The 24,581-nt window shown below is 45.2% G+C and overlaps 1 protein-coding gene across 2 annotated transcripts in view; it reads right to left on the bottom strand.

The window, feature by feature from the left end:
- SLC6A17 (solute carrier family 6 member 17) overlaps positions 1 to 22,676 on the bottom strand; it is a 63,979-nt gene extending 41,303 nt beyond the window's left edge. The window contains exons 1-2 of one of the 2 annotated variants that reach the window (XM_044001596.1): positions 21,930 to 22,676; positions 18,878 to 18,964 (exon numbers count right to left, since the gene is read on the bottom strand). The gene's annotated coding sequence lies outside the window, so the exon portion shown is untranslated. The remainder of the gene's footprint in view (positions 1 to 18,877; positions 18,965 to 21,929) is intronic. The other variant, XM_044001595.1, reaches the window with a different exon arrangement.
- Positions 22,677 to 24,581: the final 1,905 nt, after the last annotated feature.

Below are 24,581 nucleotides of genomic sequence, written 5' to 3'. Positions count from 1 at the left end.
ATTCTACCCAGACACCAACATCTGGAGTAGCATCATTCTTTCCCACTTAGGTCTGAAGACTGACATTTCTGCATCCCAGCAGGAGTGGACATGCACCCCAGGAGAGCAAGGGAGTAGACTCCCTAGAATCGGAGGACCGAACCTTCCCGCTTCCCCAGCAACTGATTTCCCTACCAACCCCTGTAAGTGAACTGACTCCACTCTCTGGGAGTCTCGACCATAGCTGACTTTGGCCCCAGGTGCCAGGATTCCTACTTGTGACTCTGACAGGATGGGTGGTGTTTGAGATCAGGACTCAGCATCCTAGGATTTGGGCCATGTCAGAGGATGACAGCACTCTGCCCTTTTCTATTCCACTTAAATCCAAGAGATCTTTGGCATCTTTAGCAACATCCAAGAACAGGAAAGGGTCCTTGCATTTTCATTTCCCAGGGATGACTCCTTTTCAGGGAAGAGACCCCAGAACCCCCTTTAAAGGAGACATGGATGAGTGATTTCCCCTAGGATTTTACTCCTTAGCTTCTCCCTTGAGAGCTGTGGCCCAGGGGAAAAAGGCACATCTGGAAGTATGGGACATTGACTGACAACTGGATCCAAATCACCCCAGAAATGGCATTACGCTGGCTGCCAGAGCTGAGATGATGGCTTTCAGATTTCCAGCAGCACAAGGATAAGGAATGCTCAGATTTGATCCCATCAACCAGTCCCCTAGTTGTTGTTCATTTGTGTCTGACTCTTCATGACCCCATTTGGGGTTTTCTTGGCAGAAATATTGGAGTGGTTTGCCATTTCCTTCTCCAGCTCATTTTACAGATGAGGAAACTGAGTCAAACAGGATCAAGTGACTTGCCCAGGGTCACACAGCTGGTAAGTGTCTGAGGTTGGATTTGAACCCAGGAAGATGAATTTTCCCAACTACTGGCTTGGCACTCTATCCACTCCACCACCTAGCTAATGACTTAGTACCTACCTGGCTCCCTAATGCCCTAGCATGATGTGGTCAAACAAACAAACATAAAAATTCTTAGCCTGGAGTCAAAAAACCTAGGTTCAAATACAGACCTTACCACTAATTACCCGGTGTAGTTGATTCTCTCTTACTAGAAGTCTTCAAAGAAATGCTGGGAAACTATTTGTCAAGTACATTGGTAAGGGGACTCATGTTCAGTTATGAGTTGGTCTTGCTGGCCTCTGAGGTCCCTCCCAACTAAGAGTCTGGATGAAACTCCCTGTGTACAAATCGCTTTTGAACCATAGTTTTCTCAACTATAAAATAAAAGGGTTGTACTAGATCAGCCCTTCTCAAACATTTTTGTTTCAGGGTGCCTTTACACTAAAAAAAATTTGAAGACCCTCAAAGAGCTTTTCTTTATGTAGGATATATCCAGGAATCTGCTGGTAAATATTTAACAACCAACTCTCCAGGGAAAAAATGCAGGAATCATGTGTTTTTAAGTTTAATCTGAACGATTAACATTTTCTCCATCACTTTCTTAACTCTGGACAATAAAAAAAAAAACACACAATAAATCAAGCCCTGATGTGTAGTGTTTGCTGATTTCCAAGTTATAAATGCTCAAACTAGCTCCAACACACACATGGTTATATCTTTCAATATTTATCATATTAGGAAATTAAAATGCCATAGTATCATTATGAAAATCATTTTGACCTTGAAAAAACTCTGAAAGGGTCTTAGGAACCCCCAAGTCCCTGCTTTAAGACCTACAAAGCACTTTACAAATATTATCTCATTTTACATTCACAACAACCCTAGGAGGTAGGTGCCTTTATTGTCTCATTTTACAGATAAGGAAACTGAGGATGACAAACGGTTCAGTGCCTTGCCCAAGGCTACACAGCTAGCAAGTATCTGAGCCTATATATGAATTCAGGCCCAAGGTGGCCTCTATCCTGACACCTAGTTTCCACCTTTCCTATACCCAAATCCCATCATCCTATTTAACATCTTCCTGAGTTCAAATCCTGACACTTCCAAGCTGAGCAAGTCATTTAACCTTGCTTTGCCTCAGTTTCCTTATCTGCTCTCATTGTTGTTTTTCTTCTGTTTTTGAAGAGGACCATAACATCAGGAGGTGATGTCATGACTTGCAGTGAATTGGATTTAAGGAAGAGAAGGCTGTGCAAGGTCACCAGTCTCACTCTCCCCTCCAAAGCCATTTGGGTCTAGTGGCAAGATATACATCAGGATGACTGGAGATGGCCCCGGATGTTTAAGGCAATCGGGTTAAGGGACTTGTTCAGAGTCACACAGCTAGTAAGTGTCAAGTGTCTGAGGCCAGATTTGAACTCACATCCTCCTGACTCCAGAGCCAGTGCTCTATCCACTGCGTCACCTAGCTGCCTCTCCTCATCTGTAAAATGAGGGGGAGAAGGAAATGGTAAACCACTCCAGTATCTTTGCCAAGAAAATCCCAATGGGGTCATGAAGAGGGAGACACAACTGAAATGAATGAACAACAAAGTGCAGTTATCACATATGGCCTGTTACTTCCCCTCCTCCCCATACATTTCTTCACTTTCATCTTTTACCTCCTGCCTTTTATCCTTCCCTTTCTCCTTTGTCTCTGTCCAAGTTTCTCCCTTCCCCTCCTCTGCTGATGAAGCAGGAATGGGCCAAGCACTAGGGGAGCCTTCCCCTCCTGCCCCACCCCCCTCATCTGCCACAGGAAGCCACAACCATCCTTAATCCCCAGGCCTCTCACCAAGACTTCCAGGAGTCAGGGAAGGAGCCTGCTTCCCTTGGGGCCTCCAATCCCAGGAAACACCCCACCCTCACAGTCCCCTGAGTGTCTAAAAACGTTCTCCCTCTGCTCAGCAAACTAGACTCCTAATCTGGGGACCCAGGAGCAACCTCCCGGTGACTTGGGGGAGCCTTTGCCTGTGGAGGAACAACCACTGACGAAGCTGGAGATGTCTGAGACCCCCGGGTACCAGCTTGAAGCAGGCTCATCCGGAAGGAGATGTGAGCCCCAGCCTCTCCCCAAGCTGGCCGAGCCTCTGCCTTTCCACCAACACCGGAGATGGCAATCACCAGGTTATCCCGGGCCTCAGAGCCACTGTCCAGATACTTCATCCGCAGCGTGATTCAGGCAGGACGACGCACAACACATTAGACATGATTTACTATTCATTTTGCTGCAACTGGCAAATCTCAAGCAGGATTCCAGCCGGTCTGCATTCGGTCACGCTGCCTGGAGAGAGCTGGAGGTTTGGGTTGGGTTCCCCCCCCCCCTTTAATAGGCCTGGTCTGGTCACTGAGATGTGAAGGAACCTCATTAGGTTTTACCCTTTGGGGAACTGGAAGGTCAGAGCACGCCCAATTAGGCTAGAGCATGGGCCAAGCAGACACACGGCCCCGGCACCAGGTGGCAGGAGGGTGAGGAAGCTATGGGCTATCGGGGTCACTGTCTGTCATTCCTCTTCTCCAGGGCCCTTCGACAGCCTGTACTGGTGGTGGGAGCCCCAAGCATAGAGAGGGGGGCCGGAGGGTGAATGCAGGCTTCTGGGCTGCAGCTGCACTGATGGGGTCAGGCAGCAGGAGGATTCACCCGTACCCTGAAAACGACCAAGGTCAATCATCATAAAGGGCCCCCCCTCCCCGGCCTTTTCCATCACAGAACCCTTGAAGTCCAGATCAGAACAAATAAAAAGAGTCTTCCCCTTTCCCCTCAGCCACCACCAGCAGGAATAACAGCCTCCCTTGATGTAGCTCTAGATAGAATTCCATGTTTATAGTGTTACAAGGTGGTAAACTTCCATTGAAAATCTCCTTGGATGCCTCACTGCAGAGGGAACGTGTCCTTGAGTTCTTGGGCTGGGGAAGCAAAGGGCGAGCTCCGGCAGGCCCCACCAAGCTGGGAGGGCCTCAGGTCCAGCCCAAGGGTGACCCCATACGTCTGCTGTCTGGTCTGGCTGAATCTGGAAAGGCTCCTTGCCAGAAAGTTCAGGGCCAGCTAACATATCTTCCCCAGACACAGTTAGCTCCTCAAGAATAAAGGTTTTGGGGGCAACTAGGTGGCACACTGGCCCTGGATTCAGGAGGACCTGAGTTCAAATCCGACCTCAGACACTTGACACTTACTAGCTGTGTGACCCTAGGCAAGTCACTTAACCCCAATTGTCTCACTGGAAAAAAAAATCCTAAGAATAAAGGTTTCAATCTGAATGGGGGAGGGAATGCCCACCCCAAAGAGGCCGTCATAATAGAACCTTGAAGTCTATGGCTGCAAAGTGATTTACAGACATGAAGTCCTCAAGGGAGAAAGGATTGTTTCATTCTGGGTGTCTGTATCTCCATTCTTTAGCACGGTGCCTGGGACATAGTGTGTGCTCAGTGATGCCTCTCAACAACTCTGTGAGGTAAGTAATGCAGTTAAAGATGGGAAAACCGAGGCTCATGGAGATGGAGCGACTCAGAAGTTGCTTGGGACAGTGACGAGGCAGTAGGTGCTCTAGAAGGAGGCATTGGGATAGATTTCCAGACCTGAGTTCAAATCTAGCCTCAGACACTTACCAGCTATGTGACCCTGAGCAAGTCACTTACTCTCTGAAGGCCTCAGTTTCCTCATCTATAAAATGGAAAGAATAATAGCACCTACCTCCCAGTGTTACTGAAAGGCTCAAATGAAGTAATACTTGTAAAGTGCTTGGCACATGGTTGGTGCTCAATAAACAATTGTTTCCTTCTTTCCTACTTGCCTGGAGCCAAAGGTTCATATCCCCACTTTTCACACTCACTCCCTGTGTGACCTTGGCTAAGTTCTGTGGGCCTCAGTTTCCCGATCTGTTAAATATGACAGACAGTTGGTCTGCATGGCCACCAGGGCCAACTCTAGATATGTGATTCTGGGACATAACCGAGGTCATCAGCCGCTGAGTCTGTTGCTTTTTCCACAGTGCCTCCACTTCTGGCTTATCCATCATTGTCTTTCCTCTTCCAAGTTCTCCTAACATAGGACATAAGTTCCCAGGACTCCTGCTCTCTGTTTCCATCATTCTATTGAACAGTAAAGGTCTCAGAGATGGCACGGTGTTCCTCATCCCAAGGACAGTCCCCCAACAGAAGGCTCCCTCAGCTGGGGTTCTGTTCCATCACTGGTCTCTGACTCACCCCGGCTGCCATCATCCAAGGGTAAAGACAAGACAGGTCTCCCTCTCAGACGAGGTCATTTCCCTTCCTCACTGACTCTTCCCTTGGGCTTCCTTTTCTCTCCCTGGGTATGATGCTCCAGCACACACAGTCAATTAAAGCTCATGGACTAAATTTGGTTTTAGTGTGAGGGAATTTCTAAGTAGAAATGAGATTCATTTTCTTATGATAGTATTTGAGGCAGCTAAGTGATACAGTGGATAGAACACTAGACCTAGAAGACCCGAGTTAAAATCCCACCTCAGATTCTTAATGACTGGGTGACCTTGGGCAAGTCACTTAACTTACGTCTGCCTCAGTTTCCTCATTTGTAAAATGGGGATCTTAATAATGCCTACCTCCTGGGGTTGTTGTGAAACTAAAATGAGATATTTGTAAAGTGCTTGGCAGAATGCCTAGTATACAGTAGGTTCTTAATAAATATCAGTTTCCTTCCTTCAATAAGCATTTATTAAGTGACATATTCAGGGCACTGTGCCATGTAGAGGGCATGAAAGATGATAAATGGTACCCTGACTGGCATACTCTAGTAGGAGGGCTAAGACATGTAGAAAATAAAGTACCTAAGAATGGTCAAAGAGAGTCAAGGAGGCAGGGATCAGACCCAGTTTGTGGGAGATCAGGGGGTGGCAGCTGAGCTAGGCTTTGAAGAAGGATAAGGATTTCAGCAGGGCAAGATGGGGAGGGAAAGGGGAAGGGCATCTATTCCAGCCCTTAAGAAGGACTTGTGCATGGGCAGCTATGGATAGAGTACCAGTTCTGACATCAGGAGGACCTGAGTTCAAATTTTACATTTACTGTGTGACCCTAGGCAAGTCACTTAACTCTGATTGTCTCAAAGAAGGAAGAAGGAGGAGGAGAAGGAGGGGGAAGAGGAGGGGGAAGAGGAGGGGGGGAGGAGAAGGAGGAGAAGAAGGAGAAGGAGAAGGAGGAGGAGGAGGAGGAGGAGGAGGAGGAGGAGGAGGAGGAGAAGGAGAAGGAGAAGGAGAAGGAGAAGGAGAAGGAGAAGGAGAAGGAGAAGGAGAAGGAGAAGGAGAAGGAGAAGGAGAAGAAGAAGAAGAAGAAGAAGAAGAAGAAGAAGAAGAAGAAGAAGAAGAAGAAGAAGAAGAAGAAGAAGGAGAAGGAGAAGGAGAAGAAGAAGAAGAAGAAAGGCTTGTGCAAAAACATAAGGAAGAAAAGGGCTATATGTGATGAAGAAGCTATGGAAAATCCATTTTGGCTAGACCATGGTATAAATTAAGAGAAGTAATGTAAAATAAGATTGGATCCTAATTGTAAAGGGCCTTAAATGCCAAGCAAAGACTTTCTATTTCATTTTATAGGCCATAGGGAGCTACTGTAGGCTCTAGAACCTTAGAGAGACATCATCCGAGTTATACATGGGGAAGATTACTCTGCTGGGGCTGTCATAGATGGATGAGGGAGGAGAAAGAATGAAGTCTCATGGTACTCAGTGCTCTTGATGCAGGTAGAACAATTACTAGTCAGTGCTTTGAAAGTACTTCCTTCACTTTCCCTTTTTATCTACAAGGGTCTCTTCTAGGCTCCAGCCCTTAGGGTTATGGATCCCCTTGTTAGGCCAAGGCTGAGTTGACTCCCTTTGAGTCTCTTGTTTTCTGGGGGAGCACGCTCTTATCCTCTCCAGGCCCAGGGCTATCCCCTTTGACTCAAATGAATTCTGACGGCCCCCCATTCATCCTCATCTCCTCACCCCCTTGGCCAATCCCCTTTGCACCCCCATCCTCATCCAAGGGAAATCTCAGGTCAGCCCTTCTCTAGGTTATGAGCACTTAAACCTCTGTGCTTTCCCTCGGATATGCATCTGGATTCCCTTCCCCCCCATCTCAGGTCTTCATGTTTTCCTTCCATTTTTTTTGGTGTTTTCCCCTTCTTGCCTCTACCTTCTGTTCTTCTTGAGATTCTGACTGGCTACTGCTGCTGCTGCTGCTTCTTCTTCTTCCTCTTCCTCTTCTTCGGGGCAGTGAGGGTTAAGTGACTTGCCCAGGGTCACACAGCTAGTAAGTGTCAAATGTCTGAGGACGGATTTGAACTCAGGTCCTCCTGAATCCAGGGCCGGTGCTTTATCCACTGTGCCACCTAGCTGCCCCCTCCTTTTTTTCTGACCAGCTACTTCTATAGCCATTTAGCTTGTTCTGACCTTCTTGATGACCCCATCATTCATTCCTTCATGCTGCTCTCATCGTTTTACAGCTGGGAGGGACATTGAAGGCAATCTAGTCTAACCTCCTTGTGTTACAGATGACGAAACTGAGCCCAAGAGATGTTAAATGACTTGCCTAAGGCCTCACAGGTTAATGCATGGTAAAGATAGGACTTGAACCCAGGACTTGACTCCAAATCTGGGACTTTTCCCCTTCTTCTCATCCTCCCACCAACATTGGCCTACTGGTCCATGCTTGACAGTCACTGCCCACTGCATGGGCCACCATATTCCACCTTTAGGATTCATATTATGCATAAACATAGTTAACATGATCTCTGTCTCTCCCTGAAATGCTCTACGTTGTCTTCCCTTACATAAATTTAAAAAATATTCGAGGTGATATACTTGGCACATGATATGTATATTATTATATAATTATATGTATTTTTTAACAATTTGTAGTAATAATGTATAACCTGTATAATTATTCTATAATAGTATGGAATCCTTGCTGAATTGAATTGGACTCAATTCTATTTTTAAAAACCTCCCATTTACACTGAGTTGCATACACCTTGACCTGCTCCTTCTGGGGCTACCTCTCCGTTTGCCTTTTGGGAAGGAAAGTAGTTATTTTGGCTTATTGGTTGGTTGGAACACCCACATTCCATAAACGTTCGCTTTCACTTGTCAGAATTGGCTTCCTCCCTAAAGTTTGCTGGGTTCATTTCCCAGGCCACTGCTATCTCCTAATGTCAAAGGAAAAGATGAAAAAGGCTTTAGAGCCTCAAGGCCTTGGGTTAGAAGGATTTAAAGAGGCTTCCATCTGAGGCTAATGCCCTTGGAAGAAGGCTTTGGGGTTTCTCACTACAGGGCAGTGTCCACTTGCGGCTTGAAAATCTTTAAGGCAATTTGGCCACCATAAATCTCCAGCCCCAAAGCACATTCGATCCCCTTGCTTTTGCACCTATTGTGCTTCAGCTGGGCTCCCTCCCACATTCTTCCTTCCAGACAAAGGGTGATATGTCCAGCTGGCACCCTGGGCCAACAATCAGTCACCAGGAGAAGCAGAGCCAACTTTTCCTCATTTACTGAAGCTGAGAAACTCAACGCCAGCTAGGAGAAGCCACACTTCCATTTTCAGGCTGAAGACAGGGGACCCAGAAGGTAACATGATATAAGTGGAAAGAACATTAACGCTGAGTTCAGATATCTTGGATTCAAATCCAGACTGTGATGTTTACTTTCTGGGTGATGTTTGGCAAGTTACTTAGCCTCCCATGGGCTTCAGTCTTTAAAATGGGGTGATGTCAGCTGGCTTCTGAAGTCTCTACTAGAACTACAATCCTATGAGTGAGAATGAGAGTGAGCAGGTGACTTGGTGTCTAGTCAGAGGCTCAAAAAGCATCCCATCTGAGAGAAAATGACACAAATGTCAGGAAACAATTCTATTTGTGAGATTAGAGGAGAAATGGCCTTCTCCCTCTTTGCCCTTCCTCACAAGAGGTAGTACAGTGTAGTTTAAACAAAACAATCACAAGGGGCCACTAGGAGGCACAGTGGATAGAACACCTGGAATCAGGAGGACCTGAACTCAAAGTTAGCCTCAGACACTAGCTGTGTGACCCTGGGCAAGTCACTTAACCTGGATTGCCTCAAAAATAAAAATTAAAACAACCATACAACTAGGATTTTGCAGTCCTAGAAATTTGTTCCTGGTTCTGACCCTACTTGCTGTGTGACCTTGAGGAAGCCATCAATATCTCTGGACCTCTTGTTCCTCCTACGTGAACGAAAGAGCACTTGTCACAGAATCCTGGTTCTGAGTGACATTAGGCAGGTCACTTAGTTTCCCTGCATGTCAATTTTCTCATCTATAAAATGAGAAGGGGATGGATCACATTATTTCTTTTTTATTTTTGTGAGACAATTGGGATTAAGTGACTTGCCCAGGGTCACACAGCTAGTAAGTGTCGTGTCTGAGGCCGGACCTGAACTCAAGTACTCCCGAATCCAGGGCCGGTGTTCTATCCTCTGCGCCACCTAGCTGCCCGCCAAGACCACATTATTTCTAAGGTTCCTCCCTCCCATTTCTAATTCTATAATCCTACAAATCTATAAAATGATTTCTAAGGGTTTTCTACTGCTTAAATTTGTATAACATTCAATTCAATTCAAGCATTTATTAAGTGTGTACCATGTGTTAAGTGCCAGGGGCAGCTACGTGGTGCAATGGATAGAACGATGGGCAGGAGTCAGGAGGACCTGAATTCAAATCTAGTCTCAGACACTGACTAGCTGTATGACCTTCGGCAAATCGCTTAACCCTGTTTGCCTCAGTTTCCTCATCTATAAAATAACCTGAATAAGGAAATGACAAATTGCTCCACTATCCTTGCCAAGAAAACCCCAAATGGGGTCACAAAGAGTCGGACACAACTGAACAACAATGTGCTAAGTGCAGGGGATTCAAAGACAAAATTGAAGTAGTCTCTGTCTTCAAGAAGCTTACATTCCACTGGGGGCAGGAAGAGGGATGAGACTCTCATTTTAGAGTCTTCTGATCTCATAGTTATGGTCTTCCATCCACCAGGGAGCCTCAAAATTCTCGTGACTCTAAGAGGTGCTGCCCACTGACTCCTCAACCTATTAGTGGTGAGACTCTACATTAGCTGTGTATTTCCAGCCAGTGTAGTTTTCCTTCCCCAAAGTTACCCAACTGGATCCATAGAAGCACAGAAGACCAGACAACCCCTCATTAAACTGAGGCACAGAGTTGCCAGGCTCTCGCAACTAGTTAGCAGCTGAGATAGAATCATAACTAGCCCTCCCAGTTCCTATCTCAGGGCTCATTCCATTTTACTACCATGTCTTTTTCATTGAGAATCTCCGGTAACTAAGTCATCTGGGTGCCAGTAATTCTCCTGTATTATCTCCATTGGGTTGTAAAGTCACCTTCATGAGCCATACATCAGGTGATTAAATTCTGTGATACTAACTTAAAGGAATATCTCAATTACTTACGGCACACTTCAGAGACGGTCTCAGTACACTGTGCAAGCCCCTGGTTCCAAATCTGTCACTTAGCAACAAAGGCACCGAGGAGCCCAAAATAGCACGTTTAACAGAAGAGATGAGTGAGTTTTCTCGGAAGGGAAAAATATAGCAAGACAAAGAGGTAAAAATATCTCCTGGTAGAGAGAGAGGGCTGATCTCCTTGCCACATTTCTTTGCCATTTCACGTAGAGGGCTGACTCAAACAGCAGAGAATGGCTGATCTCAAAGCCCCATTCCCAGCTTTGTTTAGGAACCCTCTGCCTGACTGTGTAAGCCCAGGGAGGTGGAGGGAGGAGGGTCCCTGTGAGCTGAGTCACATCCGGAAGGCTCAAAGCAGTCACTAGGATGCTGGTAATGGTTTGTAGGGTCTCTTCCTGCTGAGCCTGGGCTGCGATGCACACAGGGAATCAGAGGCGAGGAGAAATTATTGCTATTTTTTTTTAATTAAGAAGAGCAACTGAAAGTGTAGACAGCCACCATCTTTGATGAGACCAGACAGATCCTGTGATGTCCTCCTTCCCCTTGCTATAATACCATGACAGCTAATAATGTCACTCTCTGTGAGTCAGTCCTGATCATCAGAACTGCTTCTATTTTCCATTGTGTCCTTGAAGCCATTGGCCAAGACCAGGTGTGAATAGCCCCGACTGAGTGTCTGGATGACTTAAGGAATATTTGTTAATTACATGAACACAAATAGGTGAATAACTTAGGAGCATTTGGAAATTACATGGACACAAATAGGTAACAGGACTGAAATGCTTAAATAGAAATAGGACTGGATTTGGGAGTCAGAAGTCCCTCAGCTACTTGCTACCCATGTGATCCCTGGCAACGTCCTCAGTTTCCTTCTCTGTAAATAAGAGGGATTACACAAGATGATCTTACAGCTCTAAATTCTATAAACTATGATCTTCAAGGAAGGATCATGACTGGAAGGGACCTTGGAGAGCAACCCCAACATTTTTACAGTTGAGGAAATAAAGTCCAGAGATAATATGATTTGCCTAAAGTCATGCAGGTGGTAAGTGGAATTCAGGTCATCTGACTCCAAATTTCAGTCATCTTCCCATTGTTGTCATGCTAAGTTAGCTCGAAGCTTCCAAAATCCCCTATGAATTGGGGCTATAAGGGACAAAATATTGAACACACAGTTCTAAATTTTGAAGATTGTTTCAAGAATATTTGTCAGGGGAGAGGGAAAGAGCGTAGACCTTGGGACCTTTACTATGGAGGTGAATTGACAGCTTTCCAATGTGGCATAGGCAGGGGAGTCTTGGTAAATATTTAACAATCAGGGCAGGGGCAAGGATTTATGCATGAAATACTTTTAAGTTTAATTACTGTAATTTAATTTAAAATTTTAATTAAAATTAAGTTTGGGGGGGCAGCTAGATGGCACAGTGGTTAAAGCGCTGGCCCTGGATTCAGGAGGACCTGAGTTCAAATCCAGCCTCAGACACTTAACACTTACTAGCTGTGTGACCCTGGGCAAGTCACTTAACCCCCATTGCCCCGCAAAAAAACAAAAAACAAAACAAACAAAAAATTAAGTTTGAAATGTAATCTGCAAGTCATAATCTCCCTGGGCCTCAGTTTCCTCATTTGTAAAATGATAACAGCAACTTATTTTTATATCTTCCCCCTTCCCATAGGGCTGTTGTGAGGATCAAATAATAGTTCCATGCTCAGTAATAATCAAGTGCTATATAGATACATGTGTGTATATATGTTCATGTACGTGTGTATGTGTACACACACGTGTACACAAATCACTATGCTCACACATGTGATATACACATGTGTATGCATAATACAGGTGTGTGGTATATGCACGTGTACATGTAACACATATGTGTGATATATGTGTATATAAATAAACATGCCCGTATGTATGTGACACACACTACTAGGACATCTAGGTGGCCCAGTGAATAGAGTGTCAGGCTTTAGGAGGATTCCTCTCCCTGAATTCAAATCTGGCCTCAGATACTTACTAGCTGTGTGACCCTGGGCAAGTAATTTAGCCCTGTTTGCCTCAGTTTCCTTATCTGTCAAATAAGTTGGAGAAGGAAATGCCAAACCACCCAAGTATCTTTGCCAAGAAAACCTCAAATGGAGTCACAGAGAGTTGAACACAAGTGAACAACAACAAAAAGCTATTATTACTTTACTCAACTAGTTCATTTTTTCATTGGTTTTCTTAAAACTGCTGAACCAACACTGAGTGTAAATTTTCCTTCTCATGGATTCTGGATGACTTAGCAACATTTGTCACTTACATATACTCCTGGTTCCTTCCACTCCCACCTTTGGAGAGTGGCCTGAACCTTATAATGGAACTTGAATCTTAGCCTTCCCTCCCCACATTACTCCTTGCAACAAAGAAATAGGGTCAAAAAGCTCCTTATTGAGGCCTAAACACACAAGTACAACTAGATTCTACAGCAGCCTTGGGCTATGTGTGGGGAGGGCCTCAGGTCTCACAGACTGATTTTTTTCTCAGTCTAAATAGATCCTCATCTGATAATAATGGATTCTCTGTGTTGAAAAGATCAGAGAACTTAATGGATGGGAAAGCCCTTTAAAAAGCGAACTGTGCTCTACCCAAGATGAAGGCTCTGTATAATTTAACTCCATGTCCCAAGTCAATTTCATTTTTAACTATCCTCTGCTCTCTATCTTAGGCATCCATTCCACCTTAGATTCTAAAATAGTACAGAAGCTTAACCTCTTGAACATGGTAGATTCTCTTTCTCTCTCTCTCTCTCTCCCCCTCTCTCTGTGTATAGTGTGTGTATATATAAATACATGTACATATTTATACACATACATATATAAAATTGTAGTTCAGTAGTTTTAGTCATGTCTGACTCTCTGTGACCCCATTTTGGCATTTTTCTTGGCAAAGATGCTGGAATGGTTTGCCATTTCCTTCTCCAGCTCATTTTATAGAGGAGGAAACTGAGGTAAACAGGATGAAGTGATATGCCCAGGGTCACCAGATAGTAAGTGTCTAAGGCTAGATTTGAACTTAGGTCTTCCTGACTCTAGACCTGGCACTCTATCCCCTGTGCCACCTAGCTACCTACACACACACAAGTGTGTATGTAGGTATATGAATTTGTATATGTATACACACATATACTTATATATGTGTGTGTGTATAAATGTATATATTGATTAAACAAATGGATGAATGACACCAGTGCTTCTTCACCTTCACAGATTTTGCTGAACCTGATCTCGCCCCACCCCATACCCCATTCCTCCCTCTGAAAGCATTTTGTGGTCCTAACCACCTTCATATACTTAGCAAAATTGTCCCCCAGGAGTCAAGAAGCCCAATTCTGTCATTGCTACTTACTATCTTCTCCATGAAGCTTTCTCTGATTCCCTTGTCATAAATTATCTCTTCCTCTTCAGACCTTGCTTCAGATTTCTCTAATGTACTTTCCAAGTTCTACTGTATTGTAGTTATTTGGGTACTCGTCATATTTCCCCCCACTAGATTGTAAACTCCATGAAAGCAGGACTCCTGCCTTATTTAGGTTTGTATCTCCCTCACTACCTACCACTATATTTACATATAGAAAAGTGCTGAATGAATGATAGATAAATGAAAGATTCAATGAACAAGTCACTTCTTAATAAATTTTGGAGAAAAGTACAAGTCCATGAATTCAATAGTGTAGTCAAATTCTTTCACCCATGCAAATTCACAACTCATCTAGAATTTAGCATGTTAGGGGACTACTTAAGGTCACCAAAAGAAATGAGAGAGAGAGAAGAAGAAGAAGAAGAAGAAGAAGAAGAAGAAGAAGAAGAAGAAGAAGAAGAAGAAGAAGAAGAAGAAGAAGAAGAAGAAGGAGAAGAAGAAGGAGAAGAAGGAGAAGAAGGAGAAGAAGGAGAAGAAGAAGAAGGAGAAGAAGAAGGAGAAGAAGAAGGAGAAGAAGGAGAAGAAGAAGGAGAAGAAGGAGAAGAAGAAGGAGAAGAAGGAGAAGAAGAAGAAGAAGAAGAAGAAGAAGAAGAAGAAGAAGAAGAAGAAGAAGAAGAAGAAGAAGAAGAAGAAAAGAGGGCCCAGGACTGAGCAATAGTGACACAACTATAGTTAGGCAAATGCTATGGGTGATGATCTAGAAAAGTAGAAGTGATTATACAGACAGGGAGAGCAATGAAAGAGAAGAGAAAGTATCCAGGAGGAAAGAGAGAAGAGGCACATAGACTTGGGAAAAGTGAACAGAACAGGGACAAAGAACTGTTTGACCTAATCAACTCATCTCCACCCTTTTGTGTGGAAGAAAATACATGCCCTCTGGATTGAACTGGTAAGAGAAGTATTTTCTCTTATTATATCCCCTCTTTTGTCTGACCATAAATACATTTGATACAATTAGTGGGAGATTCCAAGTAGATTGTCATCACAAAAGCCCATTTATTTTGACACTGATGTCTCCCAATGATACCAAATAGCTGTGAATCAAAGTACATCATGCTCTCAAAAGAAAAAAAAAGAAATTTCAGAGAACCCAAAGGACAATGGAAAGAACATGATGGAAATCATCAGGCTACAGCATATTGACAGTAATGAGGCATAAGAGACATTATCAAGCCCATATCACAGTGGACTTGCCATGTCATGAGAGTGAGAGACATGAGGACAGCCTAACTATAAAGTATTAAAAAAATAATCAGAGGGGGCAGCTAGGTGGTGCAGTGGATAAGGCACCAGCCTTGGATTCAGGAGGACCTGAATTCAAATCCAGCCTCAGACACTTGACACTTACTAGCTGTGTGACCCTGGGCAAGTCACTTAACCCTCACTGCCTCACAAAATAAATAAATAAGCAAACAAATGAATGAATGAATAAATAAATGAACATAGAAATGAAGGAACGAATGGGCAGATAAATAAATAAATGGATGAATAGATAGATAAATAAATAATAACAAACAGAGGAAGGCCTCTAGCAAGTTGAGTGAATCTTCTTTGGAAGATTTACAGAAAGATGTGGAAAAGAATGACACAGAAACAGGAAATTTGGGTAGTCTGTGGTCTACACCAGTGGTGGGGGGTGGCAGGTGTATCTACATTAATGGGATCATGGATGCAATGAACTGTCCAAGAAGAACTGAGAACCCCCTACAGGAAGCAGCTCCATCCTTTCATTTTATGGAGGTCCCCAAAGCTGTGCACAGCAGGGTTGCAAAGGATGTGAGCCCATAGATAGTTGTGAGGGCAAGGGTTATAGGGGTGAGGGCAAGGGGTAGAAGGGTAGGTGATGTCAGCCTTTGTGTATTCAACATGACCTTCATTCTCCTCACAGTGGGGAATAGAGGGCATCAGAGTTTGGAAAATACAGATATTAGACAAGTTTTTATTTCCTTTACGTCTCCATAATGACATTTTTTCTTATTAAACTGCTTTGAAGCATGTGTCTGTTTCCAGGCAGGGGACCAACATAATTCTTCCAATTTGGAATAAGGACATTTTTTAAAAAATCAAATTCAAAAGAAAAATACCAAGTCCAATTAATATATTCCCTTCCTCTCTTATTTAGTATGACAGTCCCTATTGCTGACAGATGGGCTCTCAGAGCATCTGCCCCAAACCCTTTGACCTGAATTTCCTTAAGATGAATGTTTTCTCTTGAATCTGAGAAGGTGGCAGAGGGAACAGTGGGTATCCAATTACCTGAGTTATACAATGGACCAGTGAAGAGCACTTGAAAGAATATTTATCAGATACCCTTAATCACAATCCTTGCTTGATGTCTTTTTCCAAATGAACTGAAAGGATTACATGTATCTTTTCTCAACAAGGCTTTTTGATGGGGGTGGGCAGCGGACAAAGATCAATGAGAGAACAATTTATAGGACAACTATAATCCACCAAGTTATTGGGAAAACCACATCTTTTTATTCCCATGTCAGTATTCTCATATAGGGTCCTGCCATTTTCCTGAAAATGGCCAAAAGAGAACCCCTTCCAGTCACTCAAAGGGCAGGATTCCAATAACTGGCCAAGCACCATGTTTCAGGACCTCGAACAGCATCACCAAGTGTTCTATGAGCAGAGGGAGAGACTGGACCCCCTAACACCACCACTCCTTTACCTTCATTCACAGCAATAAATAAATAAAGAAATAAAAAGTAAGAAACATCACTTTCCTTGTTAGGTACATATAAAATAGAATATGCTAGAGATACAACACCAAACACTGGCTGCAACTCCCTTGATAAAGAATTTTAATATTGTAGCACTTAATCCTTTGTCTATGGTTTTTAAAACTTAGGATTTAAGGAAGATTGCAATAAAGGGGAAAATGCTACCAGAAGAAAATTCATTTTAAAGCAGAAGACCAGGCTGTAAATTAGTGAAAGACGAAACCTAGAAGAAACTCAATTAAAGCAGTAATTAGAAATGATGAAGTGGTAGGAGAGGCAACTTGTTATTTTCAAATGAGTTCCAGCATTGAGCTCTATGAGATCAAGTGACATCCTAGTGGTGACGACTACATCTGATAAGAATCATCTGGGACCTTGAGAGCTGGGGTATCAGTTTCTCCTTTTAAATGGCCCTACTTTGGCCTTCAATCTGCACCAAAAAAAAAAAAAGCCTACAGAATATACACTTTTGGATCTTGTGTTTCAGTAGTTAACAGGGAATCAGCTCATTCTCTTGAAAAACTTACCTACTGCAGGAAGTCTTCCTAGAGAAATCCCATACAGCTCTAGTAATTTCATTATAGCATCTTAACATATCTATGCAGCTAAGCACAGATGTCATTTGCATTATGTAAATATACACACATATATGTCCTTCCCATGTATGTCCTTGCATATTTGCATTTTTCTGTAGACAGCAAATACTCAATACTCATTTTTTAATGACTGTTTCCCCTGTTCTGGAATGTTTCTTTTCAAGAAAATTTTGGTGAGAAGGCAAGATGTGCTAAAATGGACACATCTTTACAAAATGGCTGCTACAAAATGAAGCAAAGGTTTCTGGAAAGTGTTCAGTTGGGGCAGGGATTGGGGAGGGGGACTAGCTGTACCGTGATAGGGGGATGGTAATGATGATGAACCTTGTAATTATCCAACATCACTTATAGGAAAATGCCCTCACAGTTCTCAGGTTGGTCAGAAATGACAAAGTGCCCATGACAGCAAAGCCTATTCTTGCTGCTGCTGGTGCTTTCTCAGACATACAGAGAACCAGCTTCCTGGGAATATCATATCATTCAGCCCTAGGAATGAATAGAGTTAAGGAGGAAGGAGCAAGGGTTTCTCCTCCTTAGGCTTCCTCTGAGTGGGCCACACATGGAGGAAGCTGCTTCCCACCCAGTGACACATGCCAACACCGGCTTATAAACACCCTTAGAGCACCATCAGTTTTACTTTGGGTTCTGGGTCGTTAGCACAAACTGCTGCAAATTCTTGGCACTTGTTCCCTTCAACAAAGAAATCTGACACACTGGGGGCCCTCACCAGGAGCGAGCTGTGCCCTGATAATGCAGACTCAGAAGTTCTCAGGGACAATATCCAGGATCATAAGATCATAGAATTGAGCTGGAAGATATGATAAAGGTCATCTAGTCCACCGCCCCCCAACCCCCATCATTGTACAGATGAGGAAACTGAGGCTTCAGAGAAGGTGGAATGACTTGCTCAATTTTACATGGACAATATGGCAGAACTTCTAACTCCAAATCCAATCTTCTTTCACTTGTACCACATGCCAGTCTCAAACCTCCGCTGATTCTTCCATTAGTGCTCTTGGTTGTTATTGACTCAGGCAAAGTTTAAGAAAGCAAAATTGGGAGGGACTAGTAGGGAGGAGGTGAGAAAAAGCAGAGGAGACAGCCAAAGGTAGGTCCTGTATCAAGCACTGGGATTTAACCTAGCTCTGGGTGTGTCTAGCTCTTAGCACAGGGCTCAGCACACGGTGCTTGATAAATGCTTATTGACTTGATTTGTCTGGACCCATAAACAACTGAATCCAAAAACAATGTCTCCCTTTGCTGTGTATTTTACTTTGGCTACCCTCCGTGTAAAGAAGAGGGGTACCCATCCACTTCTGCCACCTAGGTCCAGCCTGATATCTCTGGCTAACATTAAAACACCCATTTCCCACTTTTACTTTCAATGGGTCATTCGTTTTTTAAAAGTAGTCCCTTATAGAGATCCCCAGAATCTCTGGGCATAGGTCTGGGTCAAAAGACCTCCCCTAACTGTCCTGAAAAAATGCTTAAGTGACCAGCCTGAGTTTTCAAAGCTTCAGGTCCCTACTGTTCCTTTCCCTCTCCAAAAAAATTTGGAGTTCAATCAAGTTCATCCAGAGACTATCTTCAGGGGATTCTCACCCATTTCATAAAGAAATAACAGAAGTCTCTTTCCAAAATACAACTTGCCAAGGTTGACCTGTAGCCAACAGGGATGCCAAAGAACAGAAAGAGTGGTTTAAAAAGAGCCTGAGATACCTGAATTGATAGGTCCTTCCTCCATCCCATCATGTGCCTGTGGTGTTTGCAGGACATCTGATTATTTGAGAACACCTGCAGCCTGGTCTGGAAGTGAATGATAACCAGAGAGGATTATGGGCAAACTCACTGAGGAGTCCAAATCCTTCCTCCCTTTAGATTTTTCTGTTGCTTATCTCAGTGGCTTTAAAAGGGATTAGAGATGAAATTTCCTACTGCGGCAAAACTGGATATGAAGGACTACAGGGAACAAAGGGGATAGAACAAGGAGGAAAAGGGAGCCCGATTTTCTGGAAATCTTCTTGCTGCCTCTATACTTCCCTCCCAAATCAGGGTTACTCTCCAAGGGCCAAGCATGGAAGATTAAGAGGAGGGGAGGGGTTCCCCATGGAGAAATAACCTTCCATGCTTCCCATCACAGTATCTTTAATTTGGTATGCACTGGCTCTTCCCAGTGATGTACATGATTCCTGACCCTAAGCACATGCAGATTAATTAATGAGTATCAAGTCCAGACACAGCAAGGGAGGGAATGAGGAGGCCCAGGGTCCTTCAGGAAGAACATTTGTGATACAAAAATAAAGCCAATATTCTAAATTTCCTCCCTAGGATCCTCCCATCCTGACCCTTTAGACAGCCCCTCTCTTCTTGGCAGCTTTAACTTAGTCTCCTAATTTCATCATGGAGTAGTAAAGGCTAAGATGAAAGAAGAACCCAAAGTGTTGGGGGTTACTGAATGAGCTCCGAAGGAGGCTAGAGTGAGGGTCCAGGGCAAAGACTTGAACAAGGAGGTCATGGTAAGGGTTGGGTCTCTTGTCCTAATGTTTTTTAGAGGGAGACCAGACATTACCAGGTAGATTTGGTTGTGTACCACCACCACCCCTTCCCAACACATAGAGTGACTCTTCCTTCTAACCAAAACCCTTCTCTGATACCTGCATCTGCCTGGGAAGACTTGAAGGTAGAGAAATAGGTCACATTGATGCAGGTATTGACCTTTCTCCAAACCACAGGAAATCCTGCATTTTCACTTTTTCATCCCTTGAAACAACATAAGGATTGTATTCTTCCTATATCATGGTTCACAAAGCTCCAGAGAAAGGGGTTTCTTTGAGGCTAGAACTATATCATCCTACCACCCCCATCACCCCCACCATCACACACAAAGGTCAAGCTAGACATCTGCTCAGTAGCTGCCCTCCGCACATTGACCTCTGGAAACTAGTCTCTGGAAACTGCTTGGTGGTCTGGTAGCCTGGCATCCGCAGGATGGGAAATATCCCATACCAAGTCCCATGGCCTCATTTGGAAGTTTTGGCTTTTAGGGCTCATACTATTATACACACACACACACACACACACACACACACACGATCTCTGCTAAATAGTTACATTCAGCACACACACAAAGAAGGCTGGGCACATGACTGAGTGTGACTCAGGGTAAACAAACTCACTCTAATCAGAACTGGTGGGCACAATTTGGCTTACACACTGAGTCACCCACCCTCTGTGCTGAGCCACAGGAATCTGGTGAAATGTAACCCACGCACTTGGCCATTAAAGATGCAAGCCAGCTGAGGAGTCAGAATCAAAAGGGGAAGTTGTCAAGGACAATCAAACATACAACCTGAAAGCTTTTTTGTTTTTCATTCATACAGAAGCCATCTAGTCTAAAAACAGCAAAACTGCTTCCCCCATCCTCTGATAACCAGACAGCCTAGTTACACATTCTGTGTCCTGAACACATTTTTTTAAAGCTCTCAAAGTTCTTATCAACATAGAAAGTCTCTTGAAAATAAAATCTTTCTTTGTAATACCCTCCCAACTCCTGCCATCTTCCTTCCCCCACCCCTTGCTTCAAGCCCGTGCGTTGAATGCTACATTTGAATAGTTCTAGTAATAGTTCTCTAAACAAAGGCCCTAGTGATATAACTCTCAAAGAGCCAGGGCCACATGAGAAAATCTGGGACAAATTTTAAAAACCTACAGCAACCAAGAGTGAAACAGTCAGAGAAGTCCTTGCCCCTGGGATTTCAGGGTGTTCACTGCACTGTAAAGCAGCTTGGACTTGATAAGTTTGGCCTTCTAAAAAGAAACAGCAGGTTTCTTTTCCAAATCAATTAAACCTCTGAGGTACTCCCGTAGTTACGGGAAGAACCCAACTGCAGTTACATTTTAAAATAGCATACAAGTCACTCACCCCAAAATCTCCTCACCCCATCAATCACAACCCTTTCACAAATAGAAATTCCCCATGAGAGTACATCCCTGCTCTGAATTCACGAAGGGCTAAACTCTGGGGCGAAGCATTAAATATTCATTATAGTGGTGAGCCTTCAGCTCCCTTTGCCAATGTGATATTCAAGGTCAAATGGATCTGATGCTAAGAGGCTGAAGCCGCGGTCCCTATGGTTTGGGGCCAGCAGCCGAGGTCTTTCAGGGTGGCCAGCGTCCCTCCCATCCAGGGAGATGCAACCTCAGAAGTAACCTCTTTGTGCTGGGATGAGCCCCTGGATCTCAGTAGGTTCCTGGGTCCTACGGTCCTGCCCTTGGGCCTGGGCAATTTTAGCTGCCCTCTCCAAGATCCTTGGGAACCCAGGCGTCCTCGACACCGCACTCCCTTCCCCCCCCACACACACACCCCGCCCCAGAGAGTGCTTCCGTGCTCTGCCCCTTGGAGAGCGGTCAGCTCGGTAACCAAGCAACAGAAGTGGGAGCAGCTGGAGAGGGACTACAGCCCGAGGTGCCTGGCACCTAGCTAGGGGAGAGGGCTTCCAGCATCTCCACTCCCAGGCCTGGCAGGGCAGGTTCAGGGGAAGGGGCTGAGAAAGGATTCACCCTGCGCTTTCCTGGAGGGGAAGGTGGAGTTCTAGGCTGGGGAAAACAGTGAATGGGACCGTGCTACGGCCCAGAGGGAAAGTTGCAACGGGAAACCCTGGCAAAGGCTCCGGGGCTCAGGGAAATGTCCGCTCCACCTCCAAGGAGAGTCCGCGCCGGGAGGTGAAGAAAGAAGGGAGGAAGGAGCACAGCGCCGCGGCCATCAACTCACCTGTCCAGTGGACTCCGTGGAGCCTCCGCCCTAAGTGCAACCGGAGCAGCTGAGATCCTAGCTGGGTCCTGGCTCCGAGGCTCCGAGCTCACGCGCTCTCACACCCGTGTCCAGACGCCCGACAGTCTGGGTGCAGCGCCCAGAGCCCGGGGCTGCGTTTCCAGGCGGAGCTGCGCACGCCGGCGCACGCGACAAGCACCCCCCCCTCCGCCCCCCTCACTTTGCTTTTAGCGTTCGGGAGCGCCAATCCTACCCAGCCAAGCTATCCTGGGCCCGCTGCTCCGGGAGCTGCCGCACAGGGCTAGCGGAGGTTCGTTTGGGGCGGTTCTGTCTCCAGGTCGCCAGTGGGGCAAAGCGCCTGATAATGGTGATGGAGGTAGTGGCGGCCGCGATGGTGAGGTCGTCTCTGGCCACGCTTCTCTCCTCCTGACGAGCACCGACGTGAGGCTGCCTAATCTGGTGGTGCGCACGCTGTGCTTTGCTCAGAGGAACTCAGCTCAGCCCTGCCCTGCACCCTGGCACCGTGTCTGGATGCCCCTGTCAGCACGGGGGACAGCGGCACTTTGTACTGTCCCTGGTTTTCCGGAAGGCCACTCTTTCCGCTGAGCTCGTGACGCAAGCTTGACTCATTCGCGGTCCCGCGTCAATGGGAGAGGCACGCGTGCTGTAGACGGAGCTCTGATAAGGACAGGAGGCTGAGGAGTGGGAAGAGAGGAGGGGTGCCCTAGTCTCCATCTGTGGGGATGGATGCCCAAGCTGAGGCTAGTATCTGTTGGTCTTCCTTTCTCAGTAACACGTTCTCACTTTCTCACGACACTTCAGATGGCTGGCCCTGCAAGCACTGGCCAAGGACCGCCTGGGCACACACATCAGGAGGGTGCCAGGAAGGCTATCTCCACATCTGAGGCTTCTTAGGCCTCCAGAGAGAGCCGATTGTGGTTCAGATCCTGCGCCTCATTGATCGAAATCCTGCAGGAGAAGTAGGTCCCGATTTCCTGGACTTCCCAGACTTATACAAAATCCCTCCACCCTAGCCAAACTGGAATATTTACCATCCCCTTAAAGCGATTTGTACACTCCCAGCTCCCTGCCTCTGCTCTCCTCTCTCTCCCCAGGCCCCGAATGCCCCTTTCCCTCTTCTCCTCTCCACCTATAGAAATGATGCCAATGCCTTAAGAATCAAATCCTTTCCTTACTTCCTTCCCCCGAGCAGCCCAACAGCAGGTGATCTCTCCTCCCTCCAAACACGTAAACCACTTAAGATCTGTACTATTCCTTAGGGGAGAATAGCTGGACCTCGAATGCTGTGGTCCATGGAGTCACCAAGATCAGACATGACTGAACAACAACCACCATTCCTTTGACTTACGGACACAACCACTCCTCTGACTTATAAAGGAAGCAAACTTTTCAGGAGTCCATTTCTCCTGTGGTGAACCTATAGTTCAGGACTTGGTCAGGAAGACCTGCATGTGAAACCTGCCTCTTTCACTTACTAGGTGGGTGGCAAAAGCTAAATCACAACTTCCCTGAACCTCTGTTTTCTTCATCTGTAAGAATAGAGGTGATAATGGGTAAGGCTTAAAAGGTAGTGTTTGGGGGCATCTAGGTGGCGCAGTGGATAAAGCACTGGCCTTGGATTCAGGAAGACCTGAGTTCAAATCCAGTCTCAGACACTTGACACTTACTAGCTATGTGACCCTGGGCAAGTCACTTAACCCCCATTGCCCTGCCAAAAAAAAAAAAAAAAAAGGTAGTGTTTAGGAGAGTCTAATGAAAGCAGGAGGTCTTTAGGGACGTTGAAATGTAAATAGAAGACAACATAGACTTTCTCCACACCAGAAAAGGGCAGAGACTTGAATTACTCATATTGTGGGAAGAAGCCTGGTAGACACAGAATATGCCTCCAGGGCACAGACTTCATTCATATCTTTGTTCCTGGTCACTCATCTGCATAAGATCCTTAAAGAACTATGGGAAGCATAACTGACTGAATTGAGAATGATCACCCTAAGGCAAGGTGGAGTGCCTAACTAAAGGAAAGGATTTTTGAAGTGTCAAGCACGCTCTATATGAGGGAGGTTGTACTTTCTCAACTCCTTTGAAGCAGTGGCAAATAACCTCAGAACAGAATGAGTCTCTGAAGGAATCCAAGAGGAAAAGAAGAGGTTGGGGGCAGCTAGGTGGCACAGTGGATAAAGCTCAGTCCGTGGAGTTAGGAGGACCTGAGTTCCAATCAGACATTTGATACTTACTAGCTGTGTGACCCTGGGCAAGTCACTTAACCCTCATTGCCCTGGAAAAAAGAAAAAAAAAAAGAGTTTTCTACCAATCTGGAACTAAGGCTTGTAATACTCCAGCCAAAGAGAACATAGCTCTTAGCCAGTCTGTCAAAGATGGCATATGCTGGGAAGATCTCCATGACTGAGTAACCTACCAGGCCTAACCTGGAAGGCTCCCACCCTACCAAAAGCAGCCTACATGGATTGGTCTAGTCCAGCAGAGCAAAAGCCCTGCTGAGTGGACTGCTTCATTGGCCCAAGCCAGCAGCACATTTGTCCATCCAGTTCACAACACCTGGAACAAACCAGCTCATTTGGGCAACAAAGCTGCTCTGTTGACAATGCCACACCCCCACACTGAACTTGAAAG

Source organism: Dromiciops gliroides, chromosome 4 (genome assembly GCF_019393635.1).
Source record: "Dromiciops gliroides isolate mDroGli1 chromosome 4, mDroGli1.pri, whole genome shotgun sequence".
NCBI classification, from domain to species: Eukaryota; Metazoa; Chordata; class Mammalia; order Microbiotheria; family Microbiotheriidae; genus Dromiciops; species Dromiciops gliroides.
Note: the sequence above shows the minus strand (reverse complement) of the source record. Positions and strands in the feature narration are given on the sequence as shown.